The 9,805-nt window shown below is 38.4% G+C and overlaps 1 non-coding gene across 1 annotated transcript; it reads left to right on the forward strand.

Moving 5' to 3' along the window:
- The first annotated feature begins 359 nt into the window (after window positions 1-359).
- LOC148577688 (small nucleolar RNA R71) lies at window positions 360-466 on the forward strand. Its single transcript, XR_015903891.1, has one exon. It is a non-coding gene; the product is annotated as a small nucleolar RNA R71 (small nucleolar RNA).
- Window positions 467-9,805: the final 9,339 nt, after the last annotated feature.

A 9,805-nucleotide genomic window follows, 5' to 3' on the forward strand; every position in this document is an offset into this window, starting at 1 on the left:
TACCTGTCATGTCATAAGAGATCTCTTGAGATGGGTTTTGGGTGTTGATAGCTGAGACTTGCATTCCACCCATCTGTCGAGTAAGCAGACTTATTTGCTGAGACATAAGCTTATTCTGAGCAAGAAGAGCATTAAGAGCTTCTACTTCCATAACACCCTTCTTCTGAGGACACTCAGAGTTTATAGGATTCCTGTTAGATGAGTATGAATATTGGTTGCTAGCAACCAATTCAATCAGCTCAATAGTCTCCTCCGGTGTCTTCTTCTTGTGCAATGAACCACCTGTAGAATTATCTAAGTACATCTTGGATATTTCACCCAAGCCTTCATAAAAGATATCTAGTTGGGTCCATTTGGAGAACATATCCAGAGGGCATTACCTAGTCAGTAGCTTGTACCTCTCCCAAGCTTCATAAATAATTTCATCATCCTTCTGCCTGAAGGTCTGAACCTCCACCCTAAGCTTAGTTAGCTTCTTTGGTGGGAAAAATTTAGTAAGAAACTCAGTAACAACCTTGTCCCAAGTATCCAAACTCTCCTTAGGTCAGGAATCTAGCCATAGCTTTGCTCCATCCCTCAGAGCAAACAGGAAGAGCATGAGTTTGTACACCTCTGGGTTCACTTCATTTGTCTTCACAATATCTCAAATCTGCAAAAAATTAGAAATAAATTAATTTGAATCTTCATGGGGAAGACCATGATACTAGCAGTTTTATTGCACCAGGGTGACCAATTGTGGCTTCAACTCAAAGTTGTTCGCAGCTATATGAGGCACCAGAATGCTTTTTCCATAAAGATCTGTAGTAGGAGCAGAGTAAGAGCCAAGCACTTTTCTTTGTTGATCATCCCCATTCGGATTTGCCACATTGGCATTAACAACATTATTGTGATCCATAGTAGATTCTGTAGCCTTGTAAAGTCTTGCTTGTTGCAAACGTCGCCTACAAGTCCTTTCAAGTTCAGGATCAAAGTCTAAAAGAGGTTCCTTGTCTTTGTTCCTGCGCATAAACAGACAGAAAATAAGAAAAGATGGGATTCTCTACGTCAGAGTGTAGAGAACTCCCCGTGAGGTAACCTGTGTAAAATAATAAATAAAAATACTAAATAAAATAAATAAATAAATTTCAAAAATGATGACTGAAATTAGACAGAAAATTTCGAAAATTAATAGGGAAAATAAACAAGAAAATTAAAATAAAATTAACTAGGTGACACCAAACTTAATTTTATAAATTAAGGAAAAATATTAGTGCTATTTATTTATTTAAAAAAATTTTTCGAAAATACTAAGTAAAAATAAAAAAATTAAAACTAAAATGCCTAATCTAAGCAATCAAACAACTAATAGTTGTTAATTACCATCAATCCCCGGGAACGGCGGCAAAAACTTGGTACGGTATTTATAACCCACAAACTAACCGGCAAGTGCACCGGGTCGTACCAAGTAATACCTTAGGTGAGTAAGGGTCGATCCCACGAGGATTTAAGGACTAAGCAACAGTTGTTGATTAATTTACTTAGTTAGGCAAACAAAAAGTAGTACTTGAGAGTTTAAAGACATTAAACAATATAAAGAATATTGAACAAAGGCAAGTAAATACGTTGGGAATAAAGTATAGAGAAACAGTTAAGGCTTCAGAGTTATCTATTTTCCAGATTGACTTTTCTTATTAATTTATTTTAATCATGTAAGATTTAATTCAAGGCGAACAATATGTGACTAGACCCTAGTCTCCTCTAAAATTCATCAACAGCCAATTCATTGGTCAATTAATTCCAATTAGGGGGTTGATGAGCGGATAATTTATACGCTTTTTTGCATTGTTTTCAGTATGTTTTTAGCAGAATCTAGTTACTTTTAGGGATGTTTTCATTACTTTTTATGTTAAATTCACATTTCTGGACTTTACTATGAGTTTGTGTGTTTTTCTGTGATTTCAGGTATTTTCTGGCTGAAATTGAGGGACTTGAGCAAAAATCAGATTCAGAGGTTGAAGAAGGACTGCTGATGCTGTTGGATTCTGACCTCCCTGCACTCAAAGTTGATTTTCTGGAGCTACAGAACTCAAAATGGCGCGCTTCTAATTGCGTTGGAAAGTAGACATCCAGGGCTTTCTATCAATATATAATAGTCCATACTTTGGCCAAGTTTAGACGACGTAAAAGGGCGTTGAACGCCAGTTCTACGCTGCTATCTGGAGTTAAACGCCAGAAATACGTTACAAGCCAGAGTTGAACGCCAGAAATACGTTACAAACTGGCGTTCAACTCCAAGAATGACCTCTACACGTGGAAAGCTAAAGCTCAGCCCAAGCACACACCAAGTGGGCCCCGGAAGGGGATTTATGCATCAATTACTTACTTCTGTAAACCCTAGTAACTAGTTTAATATAAATAGGACTTTTTACTATTGTATTTGACATCTTTGGACGCCTGGTTCTTAGATCATGGGGGCTGGTCTCTCGGCCATGCCTGGACCTTTCACTTATGTATTTTCAAACGGTAGAGTTTCTGCACTCCATAGATTAAGGTGTGGAGCTCTGCTGTTCCTCATGAATTAATGCAAAGTACTACTATTTTTCTATTCAATTCAACTTATTCCGCTTCTAAGATATTCATTTGCACTTCAACATGAATGTGATGAACGTGACAATCATCATCATTCCCCCACGAACGTGTGCCTGACAACCACTTCCGTTCAACCTTAGATTGGATGATTATCTCTTGGATCTCTTAATCAGAATCTTCGTGGTATAAGCTAGATTGATGGCGGCATTCATGAGAATCCGGAAAGTCTAAACCTTGTATGTGGTATTCCGAGTAGGATTCTGGGATTGAATGACTGTGACGAACTTCAAACTCGCGAGTGCTGGGCGTAGTGACAGACGCAAAAGGAGGGTGAATCCTATTCCAGTATGATCGAGAACCTCAGATGATTAGCCGTGCTGTGACAGAGCATTTTGACCATTTTCACAAGAGGATAGGATGCAGCCATTGACCATGGTGATGCCTCCAGACGATTAGCCATGCAGTGACAGCGCATCGGACCATTTTCCAGAGAGGATTAAAAGTAGCCATTGACAATGGTGATGTCCTTACATAAAGCCAGCCATAGAAAGGAGTAAGATTGATTGGATGAAGACAGCAGGAAAGCAGAGGTTCAGAGGAACGAAAGCATCTCTATGCGTTTATCTGAAATTCTCACCAATGATTTACATAAGTATTTCTATCCTTATTTTATTATTTATTTTCGAAAACTCCATGACTATTTTATATCCGCCTGACTGAGATTTACAAGATGACCATAGCTTGCTTCATACCGACAATCTCCGTGGGATTGACCCTTACTCACGTAAGGTTTATTACTTGGACGACCCAGTGCACTTACTGGTTAGTTGTATCGACGTTGTGAATGAAAAACAATTTATTAAGACGTGCGCACAGAGTTTTTGGCGCCATTTCCTGAGATCACAATTTCGTGCACCAAGTTTTTGGCGCTGTTGCCAGGGATTGTTCGAGTTTGGACAACTGACGGTTCATCTTGTTGCTCAGATTAGGTACTTTCTTCTTATTTTGTTTTCAAAAAGTTTTCAAAAATATTTCAAAAAACAGGATCCTGGAAAGTTCCTAATACTTTGTACCATAGGCACCATGATCTTTGAAAAGGCTCTGTGTGACCTTGGTTCAGGGATAAACCTCATGCCCCTCTCTGTAATAGAGAAACTGGGAATCTTTGGGGTGCAAGCTACTAAAATCTCATTAGAGATGGTAGACAATTCAAGAAAATAGGCTTATGGACAAGTAGAGGACGTGTTAGTAAAGGTTGGAGGCCTTTACATCCCTACTGATTTCATAGTCCTAGATACTGGGAAGGATGAGGATGAATCCATCATCCTTGGAAGACCCTTCCTAGCCACAGCAAGAGCTATGATTGATGTTGACAGAGGTGAACTAGTCCTTCAATTGAATGAGGACTCCCTTGTGTTTAAAACTCGAGGTCATCCTTCTATAAACATGGAGAGGAAGCATAAAAAGCTTCTCTGAAAACAGAGTCAACCAGAGCCCCCACAGTCAAACTCTAAGTTTGGTGTTGGGAGCCCACAACCAAACTCTAAGTTTGGTATTGAACTCCCATATCCAAACTCTAAGTTTGGTGTTGGGAAGTCTCAACAATGCTCTGAACATCTGTGAGGCTCCATGAGAGCCCACTGTCAAGCTATTGACATTAAAGAAGCGCTTGTTGGGAGGCAACCCAATTTTTATTTATCTAATTTTATTATTGTTTCATGTTTTATTAGGTTCATGATCATGTGGAGTCACAAAATAAATATAAAAATTGAAAATGAAATCAAAAACAGCAGAAGAAAAATCACACCCTGGAGGAGGATCTCACTGGCGTTTAAACGCCAGTAAGAAGCATCTAGCTGGCATTCAACGCCAGAACAGAGCATGGTTCTGGCGCTGAACGCCCAAAATGGGCAGCATCTGGGCGTTTGAATGCCAAAATTGCACCCTGGAGAAGAGCTGGCGCTGAACGCCCAAAACAAGCATGGTTCTGGCGTTCAACGCCAGAAATGGGCAACAAATGGGCGTTCAACGCCCAGAACAAGCACCAATCTGGCGCTGAACGCCCAGAGTTGTGTGCAAGGGTATATTGCATGCCTAATTTGGTACAAGGTTGCAAATCCTTGAACACCTCAGGATCTGTGGACCCCACAGGATCACCTCAGGATCTGTGGACCCCATAGGATTCCCACCTACCTCCACTCACTTCTTCTCACCCCTCTTTCACACAATCACATAAACACTCTTCCCCAAAACTCATCACCAATCACCTCAATCCCTCTTCCCTATCACCACTTCACCACTCACATCCATCCACTCTTCCCCATAAACCTACCTCATAAACTCCACCTACCTTCAAAATTCAAAATCAATTTCCCACCCAAACCCACCCTATATGGCCGAATACACCCCTCCCCCCTCTCCTCCATATTTTCTTCTTCTTCTTCATCTATTCTTTCTTCTCTTGCTCAAGGGCAAGCAATATTCTAAGTTTGGTGTGGTAAAAGCATAAGCTTTTTGTTTTTCCATTACCATTGATGGCACCTAAGACCGGAGAATCCTCTAGAAAAGGGAAAAGGAAGACAATTGCTTCCACCTCTGAGCCATGGGAGATAGAAAGATTCATCTCACAAGCCCATCACTAAGAAAAGGATGGAGCAAAGAAGAGAGCACATTCATGGATCTCAACAGGCACATGAAGAAGCTCATCATCAAGAAACCCCTGAGATACCTCAAGGGATGCACTTTCCTCCACAGAATTTTTGGGAGCAAATCAACACCTCCCTAGGAGAATTAATCTCCAACATGGGACAACTAAGGGTGGAACATCAAGAGCACTCCATCATCCTTCATGAAATTAGAAAAGATCAAAAAGCAATGAAGGAGGAGCAATAAAGACAAGGAAGAGACATAGAAGAGCTCAAGGACATCATTGGTTCCTCAAGAAGGAAACGCCACCATCACTAAGGTGGATTCATTCCTTGTTCTTACATTCTCTGTTTTTCGTTTTCTTTATGTTAAGTGCTTATCTATGTTTGTGTCTTTATTACATGATCATTAGTGTCTAAGTGTCTATGCCTTAAAGTAGTGAATATGAATCCATCACCTCTCTTAAATGAAAAATGTTTTTAATTCAAAAGAACAAGAAGTACATGAGTTTCGAATTTATCCTTGAACATAGTTTAATTATATTGATGTGGTGACAATACTTTTTGTTTTCTGAATGAATGCTTGAACAGTGCATATATCTTTTGAAGTTGTTGTTTAAGAATGTTAAATATGTTGGCTCTTGAAAGAATGATGATAAGGAGACATGTTATTTGATAATCTAAAAAATCGTAAAAATGATTCTTGAAGCAAGAAAAAGTAGCAAAGAACAAAGCTTGCAGAAAAAAAAAAGAGAAAAGAAAGAAAAATAGCGAAAAAAAAAACAGAAAAAAAAAGAGAGAGAAAAAGCAAGTAGAAAAAGCCAAAAGCTCTTAAAACCAAAAGGCAAGAGCAAAAAGCCAATAACGCTTAAAACCAAAAGGCAAGGGTAATAAAAAGGATCCCAAGGCTTTGAGCATCAGTGGATAGGAGGGCCTAAAGGAATAAAATCCTGGCCTAAGCGGCTAAACCAAGCTGTCCCTAACCATGTGCTTGTAGCGTGAAGGTGTCAAGTGAAAACTTGAGACTGAGCAGTTAAAGTCAAGGTCCAAAGCAAAAAAAAAAAAGAGTGTGCTTAAGAACCCTGGACACCTCTAATTGGGAACTTTAGCAAAGCTGAGTCACAATCTGAAAAGGTTCACCCAATTATGTGTCTGTGGCATTTATGTATCCGGTGGTAATACTGGAAAACAAAGTGCTTAGGGCCACGGCCAAGACTCATAAAGTAGCTGTGTTCAAGAATCAACATACTGAACTAGGAGAATCAATAACACTATCTGAACTCTGAAATTCCTATAGATGCCAATCATTCTGAACCTCAATGGATAAAGTGAGATGCCAAAACTATTCAAGAGGCAAAAAGCCACAAGTCCCGCTCATCTGATTGAAGCTATGTTTCATTGATAATTTGGAATTTATAGTATATTCTCTTCTTTTTATCCTATTTGATTTTTAGTTGCTTGGGGACAAGCAAGAATTTAAGTTTGGTGTTGTGATGAGCGGATAATTTATACGCTTTTTGGCATTGTTTTTAGTATGTTTTTAGTAGAATCTAGTTACTTTTAGGGATGTTTTCATTAGTTTTTATGTTAAATTCACATTTCTGGACTTTACTATTAGTTTGTGTGTTTTTCTGTGATTTTTTTCAGGTATTTTCTCGCTGAAATTGAGGGACTTGAGCAAAAATCAGATTCAGAGGTTGAAGAAGGACTGCTGATGTTGTTGGATTCTGACCTCGTTGTACTCAAAGTGCATTTTCTAGAGCTACAGAACTCAAAATGGCGCGCTTCCAATTGCGTTGGAAATTAGACATCCAGGGCTTTCCAGCAATATATAATAGTCCATACTTTGGCCAAGTTTAGACGACGTAAAAGGGCGTTGAACGCTAGTTCTACGCTGCTGTCTGGAGTTAAACGCCAGAAATACGTTACAAGCCAGAGTTGAACGCCAGAAATACGTTACAAACTGGTGTTCAACTCCAAGAATGACCTCTGCACGTGGAAAGCTAAAGCTCAGCCCAAGCACACACCAAGTGGGCCCCGAAAGTGGATTTATGCATCAATTACTTACTTCTGTAAACCCTAGTAACTAGTTTAGTATAAATAGGACTTTTTACTATTGTATTTGACATCTTTGGACGCCTGGTTCTTAGATCATGGGGGCTGGCCTCTCGGCCATGCCTGGACCTTTCACTTATGTAATTTCAAACGGTAGAGTTTCTGCACTCCATAGATTAAGGTGTGGAGCTCTGCTGTTCCTCATGAATTAATGCAAAGTACTACTGTTTTTCTATTCAATTCAACTTATTCCGCTTCTAAGATATTCATTTGCACTTCAACATGAACGTGATGAACGTGACAATCATCATCATTCCCCCACGAACGCGTGCCTGACAACCACTTCCGTTCAACCTTAGATTGGATGATTATCTCTTGGATCTCTTAATCAGAATCTTCGTGGTATATGCTAGATTGATGGCGGCATTCATGAGAATCCGGAAGTCTAAACCTTGTCTGTGGTATTCCGAGTAGGATTCTGGGATTGAATGACTGTGACGAACTTCAAACTCGCGAGTGCTGGGCGTAGTGATAGACGCAAAAGGAGGGTGAATCCTATTCCAGTATGATCGAAAACCTCAGATGATTAGTCGTGCTATGACAGAGCATTTGGACCATTTTCACAAGAGGATAGGATGCAGCCATTGACCACGGTGATGCCTCCAGATGATTAGCCATGCAGTGACAGCGCATCAGACCATTTTCCAAAGAGGATTAAAAGTAGCCATTGACAATGGTGATGTCCTTACATAAAGCCAGCCTTAGAAAGGAGTAAGATTGATTGGATGAAGACAGCAGGAAAGCAGAGGTTCAGAGGAACGAAAGCATCTCTATGCGTTTATCTGAAATTCTCACCAATGATTTACATAAGTATTTCTATCCTTATTTTATTATTTATTTTCGAAAACTCCATGACTATTTTATATCCGCCTGACTGAGATTTACAAGATGACCATAGCTTGCTTCATACCGACAATCTCCGTGGGATCGACCCTTACTCACGTAAGGTTTATTACTTGGACGACCCAGTGCACTTGCTGGTTAGTTGTATCGAAGTTGTGAATGAAAAACAATTTATTAAGACGTGCGCACAGAGTTTTTGGCGCCGTTGCCTGAGATCACAATTTCGTGCACCAGGGGTGAAGTTCAATTCTAGTTATATGCCACAGAATTCTTAATTACCCAAATATAAAAGGATTATATGTCACGTATCCCACTAAATTCAGATAAACTAGAAATTTAAGAGAAGTTATTTTTAAGCTGTTGTTCAATTAAAGAGCTTTTCCAAGTTATACAAGAACTCAATTAGAAAGAAGGTCATACTTCTGTTCCACCCAAATTCATAAAATAAAGAACGAAAACAATTCTTAAATATAAATCAGGACATGAATTAAAATAGAAAAATAATAAAATCAATCCATACAATAGACAGAGCTCCTAACCTTAATAATGGAGGTTTAGTTGCTCACGGCAAAAAGAATAAGGATTCTGATAAAATGTATATTTGTAGTTTGAGTGGAATAAGGTTGTGTTGGAATCCCCCTATTGGAATCCCTTTTTATATCTAATCCTAATTAATTTAAAATCTATCTTCTAAAACTAAAATAATATCTTTTCCTATTTTAAAATAAAAATTAAAGTTTTAATCAGAATTAATTAAAGCAATCAACATGTCTTCAATTGATGGATGGGGACTGATGGTGTGCAGAAATTGGCAAATTAAAATTTGTTAAAACATTTACGTTGTAAGTATAGTTCTTAACTTGCCAGAAATCTGCTCCTCAATTTAGAAAGGTGTCACAGAAAATTGAATTTAAAATACTGGGAGTATGAATCCCAGGTCGTCTCCCAACGAGTCGCAGAAAAGTGTGCTATTTTATTAATCAGAGGTTTTCAAAAAAGGTTTGAATTGGGCAAACAGGAAATTAAATTGGTAAATTTGAATAATGTAAATAAAAGCCTTGACTGGGAATTGATTAGTTAGAATCCCTATTATTGTTGGAATGAATTTCAGGATTAATTGACAATTAAAGGTTATCTTGTTTAGTTATCCTTCGCTAGGTGAAGGAAAGTCAAACAAGTTGGAATGCTATGTCTGTTCACAAGTTGCAATCCACTTAATAAAAAGGGATTGGTGTTAGTGATTAGGAGGCAATCCAACCATAAACCCAATTGCAATTTTTCTTTCAAGCCTTCCAACTCAAGGGTTCCTTTCAATCAATCCCCCATCAAGTTAGGGAACTACTCGCTCATTGTGAATGTAAAATTCATAGCATATAAAAAGGAATTAAAGAAAGACATTGTAAATAAAGTTAAAATAGTCAATTAAAAATAAAAGTGATCCTTGTATTAAATAATCCTAAGAATATTCCAATGGTAAAATTAAACAAAGCAAGGAACATGGAAGATTAAACCAAGTAAAGAAAACGAACTAGAATGACGAAGTCTTGATGAGGTAATAACTCTTCTCAGTGTCCCAATGCCAAAAAGTAAGAGAAAACTAAAATCCTAAGAACTATGAATGTGTAGAGAAAAAA

The sequence above is a fragment of the Arachis ipaensis genome, chromosome B1, assembly GCF_059453495.1.
Source record: "Arachis ipaensis isolate K30076 ecotype BB chromosome B1, ASM5945349v1, whole genome shotgun sequence".
Taxonomy (NCBI): domain Eukaryota; kingdom Viridiplantae; phylum Streptophyta; class Magnoliopsida; order Fabales; family Fabaceae; genus Arachis; species Arachis ipaensis.